Genomic DNA, 24,968 nt, shown 5'->3' with positions numbered 1-24,968 from the left:
TTATTGTTACTACCAAACTTGATTCATCCAATGGCAATTTAATTTGTGATTAAAAAAAAAACTCAGCATTTAAAAGACAAATTATCTAATTTAGCAATAGACAGCTTTTAAATTGATATTTTCTTCAAAGAAGATATACAAATGATCAATAAGTACATGAAAAGATGCTCACCATAATTACTCATTAGAGGAATGCAAATGAAAACCCTAATGAGGTATCATTTCAATACATTAGGGTGACTATTGTCAAAATGACAGATAATACAGATAACAGCAAATTTTGGTGAGATAATTTATTCCTCATAAAATGCTCTGGAAAAAGTGAAGTATTTAGAGAGTATAGAAAATAATTTTTAAACTTTTTATAAGGATGAACATAATGTTAACCATGAGACTAAGCCATTAGATTCACACAGGTGTATACCAAAGAGATACAACAATATGTGACCACAAAATGAATTGGAATGTGTTATGTACTTGTACTAACTACTCACAAGGAATGTAAACATTATGTACCACACACATGCACTAATAATGTAAATAATAATAAGAAAGCTTTTACCTCAATAGTCCCAGCACCATTATTCATAACAGGCAAAAAGTAGAAATGAAATAAATGACCATGAAATGATGAATTAGTTGACAGGAAGTTGTATATCCATTCATTGTAATATTGTTCAGCAATAAAAAGAAGGAATTATTGGTGGGTCTTGAAATCATTTGGATTAGTGAAAGGCAGAGTGATCACATATTGTTGGATCCTACTTATATGTCACTTTTCAAATATGTAAATCTAAAGGCCAGCATAAAGGTTAGTTGACAAGGCCTCAGGGTAGAGGTAACTGGAGACCGATTGTTACTGTACATGATGTTTCTTTCTGAGAGTATAAAAACTTCTTGAAATTAGATAATGTCTTTTATAGCATAGCTATATCCTGAAAAATTGTAAATTTGTGATTTAAAATGATTAATTTTGTGGTATGTGAATTATGTAACAATAATGCTACAATAACGACAAAAATTTTTATGAATTAAAATTTTAAAATCTAAATAAGTTCATTTTGTTGCTTTTAGCACATCTAAGATAATGTGATGTTTTAAAATAACTAAAAATTAATTTAAGCTAAGATTCTTGCTAAATCAGATAGTGAACAAGAGGTCTTCTTTGCCTCTTTCAGGCCAACTAAAAACAAATCAAAACCAAAATTTAAAAATTAGCTAATTCTGCCTCCAGATTCTTCTTTACCATTAAGTGAATGAAGGAGAATTTTGTGACTTTCAGATCTGTAGTATCTGAGAAAATGAAGATCTGACCACTAAGGCTATACTCTGCTCTGTGTTCTTAATAATAAGCAAAATAAACATTGTATGATAGCATCTGTTTCATGCTCATTTTGACCTTGGGAATATTATAGTCTACTTGTATTATTGTTTCTCTTCTTCATCAAAAGGATTCAATGTATTAGTCACTATTTGGATCTCTGTCGGGATAGGACAAGAAACATCCTGGGAGTTGGAAACATCCTGGGAGTTGAAAACATCCTGGGAGGAACAAACATCTACTCAGTTCCTCCTTGTTCTTGGATTGTTACATCTTATTTAAGCGGGATGTACTGAACTCTCTGCAAGTCACTTGTTACACTTTGTTTCTCCCAATGTACTGAATAAAAGGTGCGTTAAGCTGGGGGCTTTCGTTTTTGCTGCCCAGAGCAGCACTGAGCAGACCCAAAGCTCGGCTTCTTCTCAGTCTCATTTTTCTACCTTTCCTGTAATTCACCGTGTAGTGCTGTGGCTCGCAGGACACTAGGACTTACTGCAGAGGTTCTGGTAACGTCCCCTTTCCCTGTTCTCTACAGATCTCTACTTTAAAAACAGCCAAATTCTTATCTTTATTCCTCTATAGATAAGTTCTCACCTGCTTTCTGCATTTTGCAAGATTTTTCCTTATTTTTGATTTTCTGTAGTTTGGAAATAATATCCTCAGGTATAAATTTATTGTTCTTTTTGCATTGTTTTTGTATGTTTGTTTTATTTTCCATCATGATGTTCTATGAGTTTGCTGGATCTTTGTTTTAATATCTGAAATTCATTTATTAATACTGAAAAATTCTCAGTCAGTACTCTCTCAAATATCTGGCCTGTTCCTTTGTCTCTTTCTTCTTTATGATATTTCAATTATACATGTATTCTGTCTATTACAGTGTACCAGTGCTTGGGTATTAGCCTGTATCCTTCCCCATGGCTGTCCTAGACTTTGTTCATTTTCCTTACCACTTTTGGGAGTTTCTAAGTTCTCAGGTTCACAGATTCTTACCTTCAGCTGTGTCAAATGCACTCACAAGTCCATCAAAGTCTCTGTTTATTTCTTTCCTAGAGATTTATAAAATCTCTAGAGTTAATTATTTTGTTCTTTCTAAGAATTCTCTGTGTTTACATCACCCATGCTTTCCTGTTCGCTGCCTACTTTATTCAGTGGAGCCCTTACACATTAATCGTGGGTGTTTGAAATTCCTGGTCTGATGATTCCAATATCTCTGCCATTTCTGTTTCTAAGGGTCATTCCTTCTCTTCAAGTGTTTGTTTGGTTTTGCCTTTTGGTATTTATTGTCATTTTTTTCATGTTAGCTCCACATGGTAGATCACGCAAAAGGATTACGGCTCTGACTGATAGAGTGGTAGAATGTAGAAGAAAGGAAATCATAGTTCAGTGGTCATATTTTAGTTATCTTTGGATAGCGACATTTTATGTATTTCCAAACCCCCTCCCCCTTAAAGAGGAAAGAAAGGATCGGGCCCCTGGAGTTAGGCATTTCGCCTGCCCAGGTAATCAGGCTTTGATAACACACAACATATTAGGCTTTGGTAGACTAGTTTCTCAGAGCACAACCTTGTTAAGAAGAACAGAGTCCCCTGCTGTATTTTGAACAGGTTTCCTTCTCTTTCAACCTTTAGATGCATGAGGTGAATTTTCTTTGATACTTACTGTGGGATATGGTTGGGTCTTACATACAAATCTCATAACATTGTGGGTGGACTCCTTAGAATTGGATCTTTTCAGAGCATTCGCTCTTAAAATTGTTGGTATTGAGGCTCCAGCAGTTTGTCACTTGTGTTTCTGGATTCCCTACTGGGACTTATTCCTCTGAGAGTTCTTGGTTCTGTGTCTCTACTTGAGGAGGCAGTGGCTCCTGTATTCACCTCTTTTTTCATTCTTTGGGTAGTTTGTCCTAAGTCCTCCTGACTCTAGAGGATCCAATAATAGAAGGTCATTCTTTTATTTGATTCGTATTTGTTGTTAGGATAAAGCAGTGGATTTGAGACTCTCTATATGCAAAACTAGAAATTAGAAGTCACTGTGTGGATGTAAATAATACATAATGTGTTCAAACAGACTCTCCTGAGATGATTATATAATTTAGAATAGTTTGCAAAGACTCAGAATTGAAGTTACAACTATTAGATGATCTTATGACTTCATAGAATATGCCTAATTGATTTTAAGTATTTAACTACCTGTTAATAATAAAGGAAAATAATTTCTATAGAACAATGTTAAAGTTTTCTAAAAATGGCTTTCCTTCTTTAAAGTTTATTGCATATTTCTCTGTTACTAATATGCTGTGACAGGTAACTGTCTGCTAAATGAACTGTCCCATGAGCCGAGAAAGCATAAGGAATGTGTAGAGAGACACCTCCTCTCATCAGTGTGGTGAACACCACTCACTTGATAAGAAAGGTGCTTTGTCCTTTTGTACTTGAATAAGTTTCAGAGTGTCTGTGATGTGTCCCATACCTTTCCTTTAGAAGGACTGAAGGAAAGGCCATGAATTATGGATTGATATTTCATCCCAAAAAATGTCAAACTGTTTGATTGTATTCAAAAATGTAGATTTCTTTTGCCTTTGATTCTACTAAATGTTTAACTTTTCATTAGTACAATTGACATCCAGGGTATTATTTAACACAATTATTAAATAAATCATTTAACACAATTATTGTAAAATAGTAAAAAATTTCACTACAATAGGTGCATAGAACTCTCAAGTCTCAATTATTGTCATGAGATGTGAAGTGTGACCAAAATATATGGTGAATATTCAAAAAAAATTTTTTTAATTTATAAAAGATACATTGTCATCAGTCCCCCTCAATACACTCATGTACTCATCCCATCATTCTTGCCATCTGCTGAAGCAGTTCTAGAAGCCTTCTTTTATGTTAATTTGTGTCATCAAAAATTCAGTGTATATTGTACAGCCTAGTGCCATACAACGGAATGACAAGTAAAATATTTTGGGGTGTCCTCATAGACCTTATTCACCAGATCTGACACTATGCAATTTCTGACTCTTCCCCAAAGTCAAAATGACTGTGAAATGTAGATGTTTGAAATTATTTCAGGACATTGAGGTAGCCACTTCAGTAAAACTAAACACACTCATGAGAAAGGACTCCCAGAAATTCTTGAGTGTGATTCACAGCAATGTGTCTTTTCCTGTAATAATTTTTTAAAATTTCAAATATTCACTGTAATTATCCATGTTCATGTGTTCATGTTTATAACCTCCTATATTCAATTAATTTGGATTACTTCTCAGTAAACTTCAAACACTGTGAAATTCTCCAAAAAATCTTCTAGAATGAATGTTTTAATTTTGGAGATACTGCATTATAATTAATAAAGGAATATATAAATTAATTTCATACTCTGAGAAATTATCACAAAAATATTTAATCATAAGAATTTAGACCTATGTTAATGAAATCATGAAATATTTCACAACAAATAATGGCATTCACAAAAATGTAATCCTGTTATAAGTTTTCATCACAGAATTAGATGTCAAAATTATGGATATGTAAGGCATTGCCTATATCTTGACCTGTTTCAAGTGTATATTAAAATAAAAAATAACTGTAGATTTAGTTTATCCTCTTCTTTTGCCTTCTTTTCATTGTCAGAACGCTAGGTAACCTACAAATATTCTGCAGTTCCTTCTCCTCTCATTTGACACTGCAGTCCACTGTTATTGGCCTAAATTGTACCATAGAGCACTTGAAATAGTGATCACTTATCTAATGTTTGTCCATTTTTGCAAATCCCAACCTCTTTATCCTTTGGACTACTCATAAATTCCTTAGGGCCCTTATTTCAGATATTTTGATATTTAGGCCCATGAATTGTGTTGAAAAAAATCGCTTTATTCTTAGACTTACTGCATAAAAAGGAAGAAACAACAGAAAAGCAAATACAAAATATTAAAGTAACACAGAACACTCAGCAATCAAATCCTGGGGACATTATTGTATCTCTTTATTTTATTACAAATTTCATTTGTGTTAACTTAGAAGATAAACACTAAAAAAGTCAAACCCATATATAACCCTGTCCCTCTAATGGAACCAATATCAAAAATCAACTTATGTATACTCTACAGAATATTAATTAAATAATAATGCTTTTATATTTAACAATCATAATACAATTTTATTTTTAATTTTTACTTATCAACAGAATTGAGATACTTTATGTTGAGGATTCTTTTTTAATCTCCAGTATCTTTTAACAAAGCTAGAACATGGTGCCAAGTGTATAACTTGTGAAAAAAATGAATGGAAACTTAATATAAAGATTTTATATTTTCATCAGATTTTAGCTAATATTTACATGCATATAATTCACAAATTTAATGATTTTAGCTCTATTAATATCCATAGTTTTGAAGCCATATTCTCATTTCTAGTTCATTGTAAAAATTATTTACAAATAATTTTGGTTCAACTAGAACAAACCGAAGTTTGTCTAGTAAAAAATTAAGATAAAGCTTATCAAGTGTAAACACAATATATTTATTTAGCTTTCTAAATGAAAAATCTTCAAATATATCTCTGATTTCTTTACCTAATTTTCAAATTCAGTAAGATTACCATGCAATCTGGAATTCATTCTCCATAAGCACTATATTTATTTGTTTAATTTTATTACTCTTTTATCTAGAAAAGTATAATAAAAATTTATTCATTTCCTTCATTTCTTTTCTTTTCCATCTTAAATCTTTCCTTTAGAATCCACCAATTGCTCCTTTTATAATATACTTATTTTATGTTTTTTCTCTATTTTCATGAAAAGATAATGATAGTTGTTCTTCAAATAATATTTCTTTTTTTTTCTCTCATGTACAACTAAACACTATTATTTCTTAACTTTTTTGCTATATGAAGTGTTAAGTGTAAGTAGTTTTGTGTAACGGTTTGTAAAAAGAACTTTCATCCACAGTGTTTGAACAATCCTCTAAAAAGTCCTAGCACAATGTTCCATGTCTTCATTTTCCATTTTTTTCAGAGTACAAAAAGGGAAGAAATACAATATTTTTGAAAAAAAAATTTGAATACTCATATATCTTTGTGAGCTGTTTCAGAAAGGCTGTCAAGTGTGGTGGTGAGTACCAGACCCTTACTGGGACTGCTTTATGAGTGAGCAATACAGCTTAATGAATTAAGCTATTGATAATTGTGGGAATTGCTATTATGACAATACAGCTTAGAATTTCCTGATTAATACAGAAACTGGTATCAGATAAAGGTGCCCTTTAGGCTATAAACTCTGTTGCGGTACTTTAGCATTTAGGTAACAGATGGGGAAGAAACTAATATCATAGGCTACAAACTTTGTGATTCATGTTATAAAGTTTCAAAACATTTGTTAAAACCTTCATAATACTTTGGTGGCAGAAAAATGTACTTGCTTGCCTGATAGCTCTAGAGAAGAGTTAGGAAATAGAACTTTGAGTAATATGTGCTGGCTGCAAATGATTGTTTTGGCAAAATGGTGCAAAAGATGGATGAACAAGAATGATCTGACAGGTTGGAAAGAATTCAGTAGTTTGGTATTTTTACAGTGAGAAATAGTAGTGAGTGGAATTCTTAAATAACAAAGATCCAGTAAAAGTCGAGTAAGTTACTTAAAACAAAATTAGAATTTAAATTGGCTTTCCAGTATTCTCTATCATCCCAAACTACCAACACTATTAAACATTTGATCTCTGAAATCTGCCATATCATTCTTTGCCTTGTGCATTTGCCATTGCAAAATGTGTTTTATCTGCAATTACTTTACTCTCATTTCCCTTAGTGTAAAATGTGTTATCTTTGACCAACAAGTTTGTTTCAATTTAAATATAATGTATTATTTGTCTGATTATTAATTGCTTGAATTTGAGACCACATAGATCTTATTGTGACCAACTTTCCTCCTGGACCAAGAGGATACCAGACAAGTTAACTTTTATGTCTCAGCCTTCACTAGAAAGGTGGGATCATCCACAAAGGTGAAGAGTTTTGCATTGGCTGAATTTTCTACCATTTCATTTAACCTTTTTTCTACTCATTCTATATTCCTTTACTTTTAGTAGTTTTAGTTCTTTGTTTCTTCTTTAAGTGTGAATAGATGTACACAGTATTTCAGGTAGTCAGTAGGTGATATAATTTTGAGTTCTAATATGACAATTCTCAATTAGATGAGGCTGTGAGCTAAGGCACAAATTTCTGGTATTTCCCTATTGGGACATAGATAAGACCTGTATAAATAATATTTTTAGCTTTATTCTTAACTCTAAAGTCTCAGTATAACAAATCTTTCAAGAAATTTGGAATTTCCTTTCCATTATGACACAATTAGTCATTATATTTGCATTTCAATTCTTATTTTTATTTTTTTATTCTTAAGTTCTTTTATTGGTACATTTTAGATATACAGTATGTTTACATTTATCATTGGGTGCTTGTACCTGTACATGATGTATCTTGATTCTTATTTTTTCCCTGTTACCTGTGAACCCTTCACCCCCTCCACCCTTCCCTATTTACATAGACATCATTTCGATTTTTTTTCTTTTCTCATAATTTTTCCTTTCCCTTCTTCCCTTTCCCCTTCCCCTCCCACCACTCCTACACCTTTGGACCTTTTCCTATTTCAAATTATCAATTATTCATTTTAATCATTTTAACCCTTATTTACACTTTCAGCTTCTCACACTAGAGAAACTATTCAGTATTTACACATATGTGTCCTATTTATTTCACTTAAGAGTATGGCCTCAGGGGTGGGGATTTAGCTCAGTGGTTTCACCATCTGCTGCACAAGCACAAGGACCTGAGTTCGAACCCTGGTACCAAAAACAAAAAAAAAAGAACAGTATGGCCTCGATTCTTATTTTTAATTGCATTTGTTTACTAAATCACATTTCCAGGGAAAGGGGTAATCTTATTTCTAGCTTTTAAGAAAATATTGATATTTTTAATGTTTCTATGGGTTAAAGGATATTATTTTGCATGTTGGTAAATATATACTATACCATGTCACAAAAATTTGAAAGCATGTAAAGTTTAAGTTTTTAAAATAATCTCTTAAAATGGACTTTTAAGGCAATCTTTTAAAACGGATTGCTTGAATTAATTTTAGCTTCTGAACAATTCACAATACAAACCATGTTTTTGTTTTGTTTTGTTTTGTACCGGGAATCAAATTCAGGACCTTGCACTTGTGAGGCAGACAGTGAAACCACTGAGCTAAATCCCTGGTCCATAACCCGTGTTTTTTGGATAAACTGATGATTGAAGGCTTGCGCAGTAAAAGTTCATAGATGAAGCCAGAGTATTTTTATAGCAAAAATAATGAATGTACAAAACATGATGGGTATGTTTCAAAAATTTAAAGATTTAGCTTGAATAGGTTCATATTAACTAATGTGAGATAATTTAAGAACAAACATAAATAATGATAAGAAGGGATTTTAACCTATGAAACACAACACAATTCCTGGTGTCTTTCATATAAAAAATTATATAGTCTGAAGCTTATCCTTTTTATGGCAGTGTAGTACTCCATTGTATAAAGAAACTGCAGCTTCTTAATTCATTCATTGGTCGATGGGCATTTGGAATGTTTCCAAGCTTTAGCTATGACAAACTGTGCCACTATAAACATGGGTATGCATGTATCGCTGTGGTCTGATGCTTTTAATTCTTTCAGGAAGATACTCAGAAGGGGAATAGCTGTGTCAAATGGAAAATATAGTTCTAATTTTTTGAGGAATATCCACACTGATTTCCACAATGGTTGCACTAGGTGAATGGATGGACCTTTAGACCATACTCTTAAGTGAAATAAATCAGACACATGTGTAAATATTGCATTGTTTCTCTGGTATGAGAAGCTGAAAGTATAAATAAGGACAAAAATGTATAACTGATATTGTGAAATAGGAAAAAAATGTTCAAATGGGAAGGGGCCCTAGGGAAAAAGGAAAAAAAAGCAAGAATAGAAAGATAAAATAGAAACAAAGCTTTTGTAAATAATAAGGGGAAGAAGGGTTGAAGGGAGGGAAGGGGAATGGGAAAAAATAAGAATCAAGATAAATCTTGTACAGGTACACATTCCCTGTGATGAATGTGGTCATTAAGTATATCTAAATTGTATCAATAAACTGAATTAATTTTAAAAAACATTGCTTACACAATCACTATATGTCTAGCTACTACTTGCTCAGAGACATTTCCACTTGAAGAGTATTATCTATTGATCAAAAATATAAATCAACAACTCTCTCCTCTCCCTTATTGAATCAGTTCTTTTTAAAACAGAAATAAAGTGTTTAGAGTTCAAAGGCCCTCCCCATCATGCAGCAGGCAAAACACAAAAGTAGAACCACTTACTATGAAAAATTGAAGATAAGATGCATTTCTAAAAAGATAAATTTGTTTATGGACTTAGAATCATTTTAAGGGTATGTTAAATGTTGATTTGGTCTTCTCATCTTCCTTCCTGTAGGAGCTCCTAACTCTAAGTGATGTGAACTAGTCTTCCCAATGCTTTCATATGTATGCATGTATCCATAGACAATATATAACATTGTTTTGGGCTGGGGATTTAGCTCAGTAGTTCCAGCAACTGCCTCGCAAGCGCAAGATCCTGAGTTCAATCCCCACACCAAAAAAAAACCATATATTTCATGGGTTTTTTTTTTCCTTAAATTCTTTTAATGGTACATTTTTGGTATACAATACATTTACATTTATCATTGGGTGTTTGTCCCTGTACATGATGTATCTTGGTTCTTATTTTTTTCCCCATTACCTGTGTGCCCTTCACCCCCTCAATCGTTCCCTATTTACATAGACTTCATTTCCATTTTTTTTCTTTTCTCATAATTTTTCCTTTCCCTTCTTTCCTTTCCCCTTCCTCTCCCACTAAACTTGCTGAAAGATAAGTTAAGTAGAACTCTTGAAGACACTGGCATAGGAAAAGACTTTATGAAGAAAACCTCAGTAGCACGGGAACTAGCACAAAAAATCAACAACTGGGATCTCATCTTATTAAAAAGTTTCTGCACTGCAAGAGAAACCACCAACAGAGCTAAGAGACAGCTTACAATGTGGGAAAAAAAATTAGCAGCTGTTTCATGTTTTTATATATCTCGTGTAAGTGTCGTCATACTTTCTGTATACTCTGCAACTTGTTTTTACTAAATACCACATTTTTCAAATTTAGTCACTTTGGTACTCACGTATTCTACCTCTGAATATTTTATTGTATAAATTTAATACAATTGATATCTCTATCTTATTAAAAATAAAAATTACATAGTTTGAAAGGAAATATCTACTGATAAAAATAGAATAACTTTCATTATGAAATTATAATAATAGTTGGCATTGAAACTAGTAGATAAAATGTTGCTATGGACAGAATGTTTATATTGTCACAGAGTGTTCTGCACTCCTAAACTACTTAGGGATTAAATAAGTTATGAAGATAAACATGGAAGGTGCTATTTAAACAAGTGATCAAAATTTATATCTCCAATATGAGAAAACATCATATGGATTTCACTATGATGCGCTGAAGAAGGAGCATTTATACAGCCCCCTAAAATGCATATCCTGAACTAAGTACTAAAGAGCTATCAGACACATTTGAATTGAGGATCTAAAATTATGAAAGCCTTAGAAAAGAAAGAATGACTAATACAGGAAGGGAAACTCAAAAAGATGAGTGTAAATGCAATGTGTAAATTGTGGTGGGATATTTTGTTAGAAAAATTTAAAACAAAAAATTGAGACAAAATTGCTAAAACATTAGGTTGGATCATAGTTTTGCATTACTGTAAAGTTTCCTGATACTGATAATTTTACTATATGTAATGTATTTAATGTTAGAAAATATACATTAATATGTTTAAGAGAAAAGTCAAATTATGTTTGCAGACTCTTCTTCAGTGGAACTTAAAATAATGGAAACAGTGTATATATATGTACATGTATGTATAGATACACATTTACATATACACATACATTTCAGAGACAGAATGACACCTCACAGGTTATAATATAAGTGTATCTAAATAAAAAAAGAAGTATTGGAGAAATACTATTTCATGTAAACAATTGATAGTATGATTCAACATAAATACAATTTGTTGTCTGATCACACTTAATGAGTTTTTTAAAATTCATTTTTAGTGGCTATCCTCTAAGTTAATAAAGAAGAGATGAAAGTGGATTTCTTGCAGAACCATGCATGGATTCGTTGAGTTAGAAGGATGTCTCAAAGGTCTTGGAAACAGCCTTTTCTGTGTAAAGCTTGCCTAGAAGAGATCACGTCATACTACATTTGCCAGACTGTTATTAATGAAAGCGGTGGACATTTCAGCCCAAATTAATTTTGACATTTATTCTTCATACCCCAAGACTGGTTTTCTGGCATATCATCTGAGGGATACATAATTTCCATGCTCATCTAAATGAGAGAAACTAATTGCAACTTGTGCAACTGTAGGAAAAATAAGGACTTAGAAAGGCTCTTACAAGTAATAAGAATTTCCAATGTTTCAAAATATCCTGGATTCATACTGCAAAAATGGCTTTAATTTCTCTAATAGATTCTCAAATTAACTATATATATATATATATATATATATATATCAAACACTTATAGTCATGTTTTAATGTGTGCTAGTAATTGCTAGGGAACAGAAATTGATGCCATGATCTTCTTACTAATTATATACTGTCAAATTCATCTCTCAATTAATCACCAATTCAACACACCTCTCAATCCCTACTCAACCCATGTGAGTCTTTTCTGCAGATTTTGAAAATAATGTTTTCATGCTAAATATAACATACTTGTGTTAATTGCAAGAACTCATATAATAAATAAGATATGACAGTGTTACATAAAATATTTGTTAAAATATAGATGTAAGTCAGCTATAAAATGAGTAATCTATTCTTCACTAAAATATTATACTTTCATTTTATAAAATATGTAATTAACCCTATATTTCTTTGTCAAGAATAAAATAAGATTTTTTCTATGGAAATTTTGACAATGTATAACAATATATCATGGCTTGGCCATTTAGTGGTGTGTTTATTTATTCCACTTTCATACACTAACTTGTACTATACAATGTTTATTTTTTAAAATGTGTTTTATAAACGTTTTCTTCATTGGTGAAGAGTTTATTCTACTATATACGAAAGTATCATCCAGTCCTTACAATAATTTTTTATAAAATATCTTTTACTTTTTGCCTATTTTACATAAAAGGTACCAAACTAAACTACTTAATAAAAGTAATATACTAAATTTATAAGCAAAAGTGTAAAGGATTGAGATGATTATGCATTTTCATTAAATATTACATGCCAATCTATTTCCTTTTCTTTCTTTTTTCAATATATGTGATTTATCTTCATGATTTAGAGATTAGTGCTCATAACTTAGAATTGCTCATAGGCAATAATAAACTTGAGGTGGAAAGTTGACATTTGTCATGGTAAGTAAATCAATTAAGTTGGATACCTCAATATTATCTTCTCATTCATATTAGATAGTATCAGAATTATATAATTCATGTCAGAATTAGTCACTGCCCCGAGGGAAGCTTGTTTCTGACAACCTAACCCAAAATATCCGTATGCTATGTGAACATACTCTATTTCTCTCCATGAAAACACCCTGTTCTATTTTCTGAGACAATCGTCGATAATAAACCTGATCAACATGTGCAGAGTTCAACACTGCAGAGTTGAGCTCCCAACGCATTTTGGCATGTGAGTGATGAGCAATGCTTAACACCAGCTGTCTTTTCAGCTGTGCCTTGCCATCTCGCCTGTCAAATGGCTCGATCGAAAAAATAAGTATGATGTGCTGCTTTTTCTCTGAGAAGAACGCCTCATGTCATAGTTCTGGAATCCCCTCTGGTGATTTTCATAAAGCTGTTTCATAAGATATCTCCTTTTCTTGTATTCGTCTTTAAACGTGACAGATTTGATAAGGCTCATATCACTTGACATCATACTTGTTTAATTTTTTCTTATTTATTACAAACCATTATATTATTTTATAAATGTCACTAAGTTATCAAAGAGCCTATTTATTACTGAGTCTAAATTTTTTGCTTTTTTTTTTTTAGAATGTAGGTCTGAAATATAATTTTTAAATGTCTTGTTTCTTGTTAATTTCAGCTTCTCAGACTATTTTGTATACATAAGGATGCAAGTCTTAAAATGTATGTAATAAGACCCTGAGCTTGCTAAGTTAGGAAGATGCCTATCATACCACTATAATGTACACATAATTTACCTTTTAAGGATCTAGTAGAACAGGAATGTATTTTCTCTGCCACATACATTTCACTCCATCCTTTTGGAGAGTCCTTTAGCAAAGAAAAATATTAATGTCATCTTTTACTGATCTTATTTAATACACATTATGAATGTTAAAAGGGGTGTTATGGTTCAATGGAGAGTGGACTTTTCAATTTCTTTACCCAGAAATTTGGGTTCAGTATGTGCAACACTCTGATATTTTTTCCTTTATTCCAACTCATGCAGAATTATAATTATTATTTTTTCCCCTATCGGGGGTTGAACTCAAGACCTTGCACTTGCAAGGCAGGAGCGGTGACACTGCGCTAAATCCCCTGCCCATAATTATAATTTCTATCTCTTAAAATTGTGAGTTCACATGACTTCTTCTAATCAGGAAATATGAACAGTTGTGAAACTCTGGGTTGTAGTATTTGAGAGCACTCTGTTCTCATATTTAGTTAGAGGTATGGTACCTCTATCTATGTTGACTTTATAAAACATGCAGAATATTAAAAATAATCTTTCTTTTTTTTAAGAAACTATGATACGAACTTTGTGTGTCAAATCTACAGAATAACTGCATATTTGGAGAGCATGCTAGATGTAGTTTTAGACTCAATGTTAGTACATAAAAAGACTTCTAGTTGTCATCCAGGAGATCAAAATTAAATATCGTGAAATATTACTGGTTTGCACTGCCCTTTACAACATTTAAATTTTTTACCCTGATATAAGCTCATAGCAGAATTTTTTGATGGTACTGAAGATCAGACTCATTTGTGCTTCACCATGGCTTGAAGCCCTGTGTGTGAGATAAATTGTCATAATCTATGCAGAAAGGACAATGAACAAAAAAACTCACATGTCAAAAACTTGCTTCAGGTTCAGAGATAGATAAATCTTCCTTCTCATATTTTTCTAACACAACTTCAGTTAAGAACTGACAGTCTAGAAGAATTATATACTTTTGTACTTTGATAGACAGAACCAATGATTTTCTGGGGTGGCCTGGAAGAAATAACTTCTCCTTTCGGTAATTGTCAGTCACTCTTTATGAATTTCACCATAGTGGCCTGAAGGACAAAAATCTAACTCCCTAAATGTTTCCAGTATTTTTGGAGAAAAGTTGCCCTTCTACAGTTGGAAAATATTCGTCTACATTTATTGTTGATTCTCTGGGGACAATATAGTGCTTTTTGAGGGACCAAAAAAGTAACAAAAGTAGTCAGAAATTAAATATTTGCCTTGGTTTATCCATGAGGTTCCTAAAACAGATTGAGATGGGCCAGGATGATTGCTTTTTGACTATATCTGTGGAGAAATTCACTTTCTCTAGCATTTTGAGCTTTAAATGATTTAGTCTGTAGCACCTGATAAAAGCTCACCAGGGAGGAAGTATACCTTTGATACACAGTTTATCTACTTTACTCCACCTGCTCTGGACACTTCTGTCTTTCCATCACCTTAAATCACCACAAAGCCATATACCCAAACCATATTATATAGTTTCCAATGTAGCAGACTTAACCAAATTCCTGTATAGTATTTAGTCATCATTTCATTAAGCAATGATTATTTGAAATTTTTTCTATACCTTACTAGTCCAAAGGTATAAATAATTCTGGGATATTTTTCTACTCCCCCCCAGTAGATGAATAGTTCAGTCATTACAGTGGAAGCCGCTATGAGTTAGTGTTCTCTGAATTTATTTCAAAGCTCTACTGAAAACTTTATTCAAAACTTAAAGAACATTTAGTTTGATAACACCCAAATGAAAGTTTATTTTACTTTAAAGATTCTGTAGGGTGAGTCATTCAGCAAGTATTTATTGAATTTCCTCAGATCCTAGGTTATAGGGATAAATAATACAGGTGCATACAACTTTCATAGAAACAACACAGGCCAAAACACTAAATGATAAATATACATTGTAGAAGAGTGCTATGGGGAAAGATAAAGCAAAATGAGTGCAACATGAAATTTTATATAGAGCCTTCAATGTCCTACTTGATATTTTAGCCAGGAGTTGAATGAATGACAAGTCACATGGCTGCCTGGGACACAGGGTGTGCTGTGTCAGGGGCTTGTGAGTGGGCTTGGATAATTCACAGAATCATGATGGCTCCACTGTAGCTTGAACAGAATGAATCATTGTGAATAGTGGTAGGAAACGGGAACAGAAAAGGAGTCAGGGCAAAATAAATGGTTGCCTTTTAGGGAATATTAATTATCTTAAATTTCAGGCTAAAAAGAAAAGTCATTTGAATTTGAAGAGTAAAGTAACATAGAACAACAAGGAAATTGTTAACAAAGCAGCTGTGATCTTTTCATAATGACTTTTGTTTGTATAGTTTTATTTTTGTTGTGCTCCAATTCTCCTGATCCTATTCCATAAAGCTCTACAAATCCTTGTAACAGTGTGAAAATTTTCACGAAGTTTTCTGCTTACATTTGCCACCAGCATAATAAAAGCCTAGAATTCGGACCAAAGTATTATTTCATTTTACAAAATTAATGTTTTAAAAGTTTACCAAAGTTCCTTTCTCCTTCCCAGCATTTCATAACATCTTTACTTTCCAGAACAAAACAAATAACTTTAAAGTGGTATATTTTCCTATTGGGGTCTGGCAGGAAAAGGGGAAGTATATTGTAGTTCAGAGAGTAAGATTTTGTATTTGTATGATCCTCCCTGACCCATTTCTTAGAAAACTTTCCTTAACTTTCTTATAATAATTCTATTGGACTTAAGTTTTGTTCTTTTTAGCCATTTCCTAACTTTGAGGGAATAAGTGAAATGAAATAATTATTGAACTACTGTAGTACTTAGCTGCACACTTTAGTTTGGGGACTGACAAAAATATTAATGGTCAAAGTTTTAATTAGGTTGTATCAATTTCATTGATCTCAATTTAAATCAGACATAGAGAAGAAAGACCTGTGAGTACATTGCACCTCTGCTATGCCTTATTTTCCAGGTCTAAATCACATGGCAGAAGTGCTTGGATATATTTTTCTGTTTATCTTCCAAAATATCATCACCTGTAAAAATATTTGTTCAATAATAAAGTGCTAGAATCATATTCTCTGAAATTTTGAGGGACAGGATTTCATGAATAAATAACATCGATCGTATTTGCCTTGTCTAGAAGTAACAGAAACTCTTTTTGCCAATCAATATGAAAATGCAATTTAATCTAATGAGACAAAAATCAATTTTTTCTTTTTTGAAGCTTTAAAGTAGTTAAATATAACTTGTTCTGTTTAATTAGTTTTTGATATTTGTACAAATTCACCTTTAAACTTCATAACAATGCATGGTTTTGTTTGAGCTTCAGGTTTCTATTCTCTCTCCTAATTGCATATTGTTTTAACTGGCTTGAGAGAGCAAGATGAAAGCTTTTTTCCTCAGAAAAAAAATCATGTTTTTAAAAATGGTGCATCCAATTTTCAAGCTCCAATGATCAGAATAGCCTCTGCTGCATCCTTAGCAGCTGTGGCCAGCAAGTGAGGCTTTGTATGAAAGCCATAAGTTCACTACAAGCCCACAATGCAATTTGAAGATCTTTAAATTAAATGTGTGTTTTGATACTGATGTTTATATAAACAAAAAGGAAAGGGAATCTTTTGGAACTTGCAGCTAAATATTAATTTGAAAATTTCAAACAGTATCTTGAAATGGCCTGAAGCCATAACCTATACATATATATTTAAATATATAGAAATACACATACACACACACACACACACACACACACACGAGTCAAGTGAAGCTTACAAAGGAGACAATTTGAGTGGACATATAAAAATATGCAGACACACCATATGATCTGATGCTTCTAGGACAAAGTCTTTCTAAGTTTAAGAAGATTGAAAAATAAGGCTCATGGGCCAGGGATTTAGCTCAGTGGTTCCGCCGCCTGCTGCGCAAGCGCAAGGACCCAAGTTTGATCCTCGGTACCAAAAAAAAAAAAAAGAAAAAGAAGGCTCATAATTATTACCAAGGTTAGTTTGTGCATTTCAGAAGAAAAGTATGTCTGAAATTGAGATAGAGTTCTAACTTTCAGGATAATGTCAGGTGCAGAGAGAGATCTTGCTCTAGGTCATCCATTTATTGAGGTGGCCCATAACCAGTGATTGCTGTAAGTTGGAGAGGGGAAGAAGGATAAAGGGAGGAAGGATAAGGGCTGGCTCTTCCAGCTCCTGATAGACCCAAGACAACCTATAAAGACCATTTCAACTCCAGAGCGAGTGAAAGTTTGCCTGAAGTTGTGCCTGCAGTATCTAGTTTCCTTTTTTCTTGTTTTTTATTTTTAAAAGTAAGTGTTGGTTTGTAAGGTCTTCACTAATAACTACTCTGACACTGTATTCTGCCTGCTCCTCAGAATATGACCCTGGCTAGCAATCTCTAAGGGCATCAATGACCAGGTCTCTGGAATTCAAAGTTGCCTGACAGAATAGGTGTTTCCTTCACTGTGACTTTGTTTTTCACTGCCAGCCAGTTATTTTACAGTTCACATATTGTAGCTCTGCCTTTAGTAAGTTTTCCTCCTCAACTTTCCAAAAAGTGTGGGAGCCCTATTCTCTGTATCACACGTCCTTACTGGAAGAATGCTCAGAACACTAATTGATGTTCTATATTTTGCACCAAAGATACTGATGTTAATAAAAAAAATGCCCCTTGCCCCAGGTCTTATAATCTTCCTATATTTTATGAGACCAAAATATGCAGTTTCTAGTAACTTGAATATCATACACCACAATGTATAACATGTTAATGAGATACTAGGGTATAGAGTTAAAGCCACAAAATCTAGACCTTACTATAGAAAGTTAGATTCCAGTTCTCCCACTGAACAGCTAGCTCTGAAACCTTGGCAGATTTTCTTAATCTCTCTCAGCTATAGTGTTTCTTCTTTAGGAATCAATTATGGACTATATATAAGTAAAACATTTAGACATTTCTATCACATTGAATTTACTATATACATTATGATTATCATGTCATTATTGACATCATTACAATGTGTTAACGTGCAGTTGGACTAGTTTCCCTTCATCCAGGCCAATGAACTGGAGACTAGTTTTCATTTTCAGGAACATGTAGTTCAATAGCAGCATAATATGTCAAAAAATCATAATATTTAATATACAAACAAAATAATAGAATAATCTTATAGTTATACAATAGTAATCTTATAGTTATATATAAACTCAAGCATAAATAGTAAAATCCTAATAACTAACATTCACATGAGTAATCAGTTATATATTGTATCTCTATGAGAAATATATATTCAATCAAGTGAATGAATAAATCAAGTACATTTCACTGAAAGATAAAAATAATTCTATTTAAATATAACATAAATTTTTAAAATTGCTTTATGTTATAAATCTGATGAATACATAATTTCATCCCTCAAATTGTAATGGAGATCTCGTGAATAATATAACTGTTTTTTTTTTATTCTTTTATTGGTACATTTTAGGTAAACAACACAATTACATTTCTCATTGGGAAATTGTACCTTTATATGATCCATCTTGGTTCTTATTTTTTCCCCATTCTTAGCCCTCCATTCAACCCCTCCACCCTTCCCTGTTTGCAAAGACTTTGTTTCCATTTTTTCAATTTCTCAGCATTTTTCCTTTCCCTTCTTTCCTTTCCCCTGCCCCTCCCACTACTCCTACTCCTTTGGACCTTTTCTTCCTATTTTACATAATAGATTATTCATTCTAATCATTGGTACATTTTAGGTATACAATATAATGACATTCATTATTGGAAATTTGCACCTTTACATAGTCTCTCTTGGTTCTTATTTTTCACCCTTGCCCAGCCCTCCCTTCAACCCCTCCAGTCCTCCCTATTTACAAAGATTTTGTTCCTATTTTTCCATTTTCTCATATTAATTCAATTCCCTTCTTTCCTTTCCCCTACCCCTCCCACCTCCTTCCCCTTTGCCCCGTGAAATCCTATTTCACATTACCTATCATACATTTTAGTGCCCATTTACACTTTCAGTTTCTCACACCAGAGAAACTATTCGGTATTTATACATGTGTGTTCTATTTATTTTACTTTAGAGTATCTCCTCAATGTGTATCCATTTAGCTATAAATGTCTATTAATTTCTCATTTTTTATGGCTGAGTAGTACTCCACTTTATAAAAAAAACCACATTTTCTTTATCCAGTCTCCAGTTGATGGGCTGTTTCCAAGTTTTAGCTATCACAAATTGTGCTGCTATGAACATGAGTACACATATATCACTGTGGTATGATTCTTTTAATTCTTTGGGGAAGATCCCCAGCGGTGGAAGAGCAGGGTCAAATGGGACTTCCAGTCCTAGTTCTTTGAGGTATCTCCATACTGATTTCCACAGTGGTTGCACCAGTCTATATTCCCACAAGCAGTGGAGCAGGGTTCCTCTTTCCCCACAGCCCCTCCAGCATTTGTTATTGGTTGATTTCATGATAGCAGCCATTCTTTTGGAGTGAGGTGGAATCTCAGCATTGTTTTCATTAGCATCTCTCGAATGACCAGTGATGTTGAACATTTTTTCATGTATTTATTTGCTATGACTACTTCCTTATCTGAGAAATGTCTGTTCATTTCAGATGCCCATTTTTGGATTGGGTCTTTAAATTTGGGAGGTCTGACCTTTTTAAGTTCTTTATAGATTCGAGAGAGTAGACCTTTGTCTGAGGAAGAGCAGGTGAAGCTTTTTTCCTACATTGTGGGTTGTCTCTTCACACTGCTGGTGATTTCTCTTGCTCTGCAGAAGCTTTTAAATAAGAAGAGATCCCATTTGTTGATTGTTTGTGCTAGTTCACGAGCAACTGAGGTTTTGTTCATAATCTTTTCCTACACCAATTTCTTCAAGAGTTCTACTTAATCTCTGTTCCAACTGGTTCAGAGTTTCTATTTTAATATTAAGATCTTTAATCCATTTTGATTTTAGTTTAGTGCATGGTGAGAGATATAGGTCTAGTTTTAATCATTGGGAAATTGAAGTCTAATTTTTCCAGCACCATTTATTAAAGAGGCTATCTTTCCTCCAGTGAGGGTGTTTGGCTCCTTTATCAAAGGTGAGATGGCTGAGTGTGTCTGGTGTTGTTTCTGAATCTTCTAATCTGTTCCACTGGTCCTCATGTCTGTTTCTTTGCCAGTACCATGCTGTTTTCATCACCATAGCTTTGTAGTATAGTTGCAGGTTGGAGATTGTGATACCCCCTGCCATGTCTCTGTTACTTAGAATTGCTTTTGCTCTTCTGGGTCTCTTCTTGTTCCAAATGAATTTTTGGATTGTTTTCTCAAGGTCCATGAAGTATGCAACTGGGATCTCAATTGGAATTGCATTGAATCTATATAGCAGTTTTGGAAGTATGGCCATTTTCACTATATTAATCCTTCCTACCCAGGAGCAGGAGATGTCTGTCCATTTTCTGATATCATCTTCAATCTCTCTTTTCAGAGTGCTACAGTTTTCAGAGAAGAGGTCTTTGATTTCTTTTGTTAGACTGATTCTTCAGTATTTCAGTTTTTTGGATGCTATTGTGAAAGGAATTGTTTTCCCTATTTCTCTCTCAGTGAGTCTGTCATTCTTGTAGAGGAGAGCTATTGATTTTTGTGTGTTGACTTTGTAACCAGCTACTTGACTGAATTTGGTGATTAAGTCTAGAAGACTTTTGGTGGAGTTCTTGGGGTCTTCTATATAGAGTATCACGTCATCTGCAAATAAAGACAATTTGACTTCTTCATTTCCTATCTTTATTCCTTTTATTTCTTTCTCTTGTCTAATTGCCATGGCCAGTGTTTCCACAGCTATATTGAACAAGAGTGGTGATAGTGGACATCCTTGTCTTGCTCCTGATTTTAGTGTGAAGGATTTCAGTTTTTGACCATTTAGTGTGATATTGGCTGTTGGTTTTTCATAGATGGCTTTTATCAGTTTGAGGCAGAGACCATCTATTTCAATATTTTGTAGGGTTTTTATCATAAATGCACGTTGCATTTTGTCAAAGGCTTTTTCTGCATCTCTGCAGACAATCATATGGTTTTGTCTTCGGCTCTATTGATATAGTGTATTACATTGATTGATTTGTGTATGTTGAACCATCCCTGCATCCCTAGGATGAATTCCACTTGATCAGGGAGTATGATCTTCTTGATGATCTTCTGCATTCTCTTTGTCAGTATCTTTGTAAGCATTTTTGCATCTATGTTCATTAGTGAGATTGGCCTATAGTTCTCTTTTTCAGTTGGGTCTTTCTCTGCTTTGGGGATCAAGATGATAATTGCTTCCAGGAATGAATTTGGGAGTATTGCTTCCCTTTCAATTTCATTGAAGAGTTTAAACAGTAGTGGCAGCAGTTCCTCTCTAAATGTCTTGTAGAATTCAGCAGTGAAGCTATCAGGGCCCGGGATTTTCTTAGTTCATAAGATTTAATTATGTTTTCAATTTCATTGGTTGTTATTGGGTTGTTTAAAATTTTTAGGCCTTCTTCATTCAACTTTGGTAATTCATATGTGTCTAGGAATCTGTCCATTTTTTCTGTGTTTTCTATCTTATTGGCGTATAGGTTCTGGAAGTAGGTATTGATGATCCTCTGGATTTCTGCTGGGTCTGTTGTAATTTCACCCTTTTCATTCCTAATTGCATGGATTTGGGCCTTTTCTTTCCTTTTTCTGATAAGATTGGCTAAGGGTTTGTCAATTTTGTTGATTCTTTCGAAGAACCAATTCTTGGCTTCATTGACTTTTTGTATCATTCTCTTAGTCTCCATTGCATTGATTTCTCCTCTGATCTTTATAATTTCCTCCCTTGTATGAGCTTTGGGGTTGTCCTGCTCTTCTTTTTCTAGAAGCTTGAGGTTCAGCATCAGATTGTTTAATTGGGCTTGTTCTGTTTTCCTAATATGTATATTCACTGTTAGTAATTTCCCTCATTAGACTGCTTTCATTGTGTCCCATAGATTCCAAAATGTTGTATTGTCATGTCATTTAATTGAAGGAACTGTCTGATTTCTTCTTTAATTTCCTCTGTGACCCATTGGTTGTTCAGAAGTGTGATGTTCAATTTCCACATGTTTATGAAATGTTTTGAGTTTCTTTTGCTATGGATCTCTAATTTCATCGCACTATGGTCTGATAATATACAGGGGATAACTTCTATTCCTTTGCACTTACTTAAACATGTTCTTTGTGTGAGTATGTGGTCTATTTTGGAGAATGACCCATGTGCAGCTAAGAAGAATGTGTATTCTGATTTTGTGGGGTGGAAGACTCTGTAAACATCTGTTAAGTTCATTTGTTCAAGAGTTCGATTGAGTTATAGTATTTCATTACTTATTTTTTGTCTAGTTGATCCATCTACTTGTGACAGTGAGGTGTTGAGGTCCCCTACTACAATTGTATTAGTGCATATATCACTTTTCATGTCTGTTAGTATTTGTTTTTTATAGTTGGGCGCACTAGTGTTTGGTGCATAGATATTAATGATTGTCATCTCTTTTTCTTGGATTGTTCCCTTTACAAGTATGTAGTGTCCTTCTTCATCTCTCTTAATCAGTGTTGGTTTGAAATCTACTTGATCTGCAAAGAGGATAGCTACTTCTGCTTTTTTTTGGGTTTCTGTTGCATGGAGTATTGTTTACTACCCTTTAACTTTCAGTCTATAAGTTTCATTTTGTGTTAAGTGTGTTTCTTGTATGCAGCATATTGTTGCATTTTGCTTCTTGACCTATTCTGCCAGTCTATTTCTTTTGATTGGTGAATTGAGACCATCAACGTTGATGGTTATAACTGAAACATATTGACTTATCATTGCCATGACTTTTTCTTTTTCTTGGGTTCTCCCCCTTTTCCTTTAATTTCTTGTCATGCCAGATGGGTTCATTCTGCTTTGCTTCCTGGGGTTTTGATCATCAATGTCTATTTCTAGGCTATTTTGTAAAATTCTTTGGAGTGGTGGTTTGGTATTCATGAAGTTCCTAAGGTGCTCTTTGTCATGAAAGTTTCTTATTTCTCCATCAATTTTGAAAGATTCTTTTGCAGCGTACATTAATCTGGGTTGGAGGCTGTTTTCTTTTAGGGCTTGGAATATGTCATTCCAAGCTCTTCTTGCCTTGATGGTTTGTGTTGAGAAGTCTGCTGTGATTCTGATGGGCTTTCCTTTGTATGTGACTTGTTTCTTTTCTCTGACTGCTTGTAGCACTTTGTTCTTCTGTTGAGTTTCTGGAATCTTAACAATTACATGCCTATGTGTAGATTTTTTTTTGATCAGGGCTATTTGGAGTCCCATATGCCTCACTTATCTGTATGTCAAGCTCTTTTCCCCTGCTTGTGAAGTTTTCTGCCATTACTTCTGTGAAGATTTTTTTTATGTCATCTGCACTCTGTCTTATTTCTTCATTGACTCCGATCAGTCTTATGTTATTCTTCTTTGCATCATCTAGAAGCTGCTGGATTGATTTCTCATGTTCCCTTATAATTTTGAAAAAAATTTTTCTTTTCCTGGTCATTAATTGTAATCTTATCTTCTATATCTGAAATTCTGTCCTCACATTGGCTCATTCTGCTGTGTAGACTTTCAATGGAGTTTTTCATCTCCTGAAAATCTATTTGCATCTGTTTTATGGATTCTATCTGTTTCCTATGTTGGGATTCCATCATGTTCCTCAGCTCCTCTCTAGATTTATTAATCATGTCTTCCACTAGGAACACAATTTCTCCTGTTATCTGAGAAATTATTTCTGATTTCATTTTTTCCAGGTCCCCTTTTTTTGACAGTTCAGTGGGTCCAGGTGGTTGAGCATCACAGTGTTCCATCTCATTTCCCTTTGGAGTTGCTGTAGGTGATCTGGAAGTCTGGTTTTGAGACTTATTTACATGTTTTCTCATTTTTTCTGGGGGGGTCAGGGGAGTGCTTTTGGCACTTGCTTGGCTCACCTCCTCTGAGCTGGGAGAGGTGGGCCAGGGGCCAAGAGTGGCAGTATGGATGGTGGCCCAAAAGCCCCTTCCTCTGGACCAGGAGCAGTGGGATGGCAGCTCACAAGCCCCTACCTCTGGTCAGGAATTCTTTAATTGTGAGAACTTGATTAGCTCCAGTACAGTGGTCTGGTTGTCCAGTGTCCTCTGCGTCTTTGTATTGTGGAACCAGGTGGGTGTACAGAGAAGAGGCCAAAGGAGCTGGGGAGCGGGGCGTGTCCAGTGGATTGCTGCTGGGGCACCGGCTGATTTGATGTTTTCAGCATGACTGGCGACCTCGGGACCACATCCGCAGACCTGCCTGCCTGCAGTGTGA

At 33.8% G+C, this 24,968-nt stretch overlaps 1 long non-coding RNA gene across 2 annotated transcripts; it reads left to right on the top strand.

The window, feature by feature from the left end:
- The first annotated feature begins 1,710 nt into the window (after window positions 1–1,710).
- On the top strand, window positions 1,711–12,327 carry LOC110350210 (uncharacterized). Of its 2 annotated transcripts, none has more exons than XR_015441224.1 (5): window positions 1,711–1,827; window positions 6,344–6,439; window positions 7,230–7,328; window positions 10,265–10,479; window positions 11,521–12,327. It is a non-coding gene; the product is annotated as an uncharacterized LOC110350210 (long non-coding RNA). The 2 variants fall into 2 exon arrangements; XR_002396654.2 differs by having other exon boundaries at window positions 7,221–7,328.
- The last annotated feature ends 12,641 nt before the right edge of the window (window positions 12,328–24,968 follow it).

This window comes from Heterocephalus glaber, unplaced genomic scaffold, assembly GCF_053883595.1.
Source record: "Heterocephalus glaber isolate CG9 unplaced genomic scaffold, H.glaber_assembly_v1.0 deba00001509, whole genome shotgun sequence".
Lineage (NCBI taxonomy): Eukaryota > Metazoa > Chordata > Mammalia > Rodentia > Bathyergidae > Heterocephalus > Heterocephalus glaber.
This window is presented reverse-complemented; position numbering and strand designations above follow the sequence as displayed.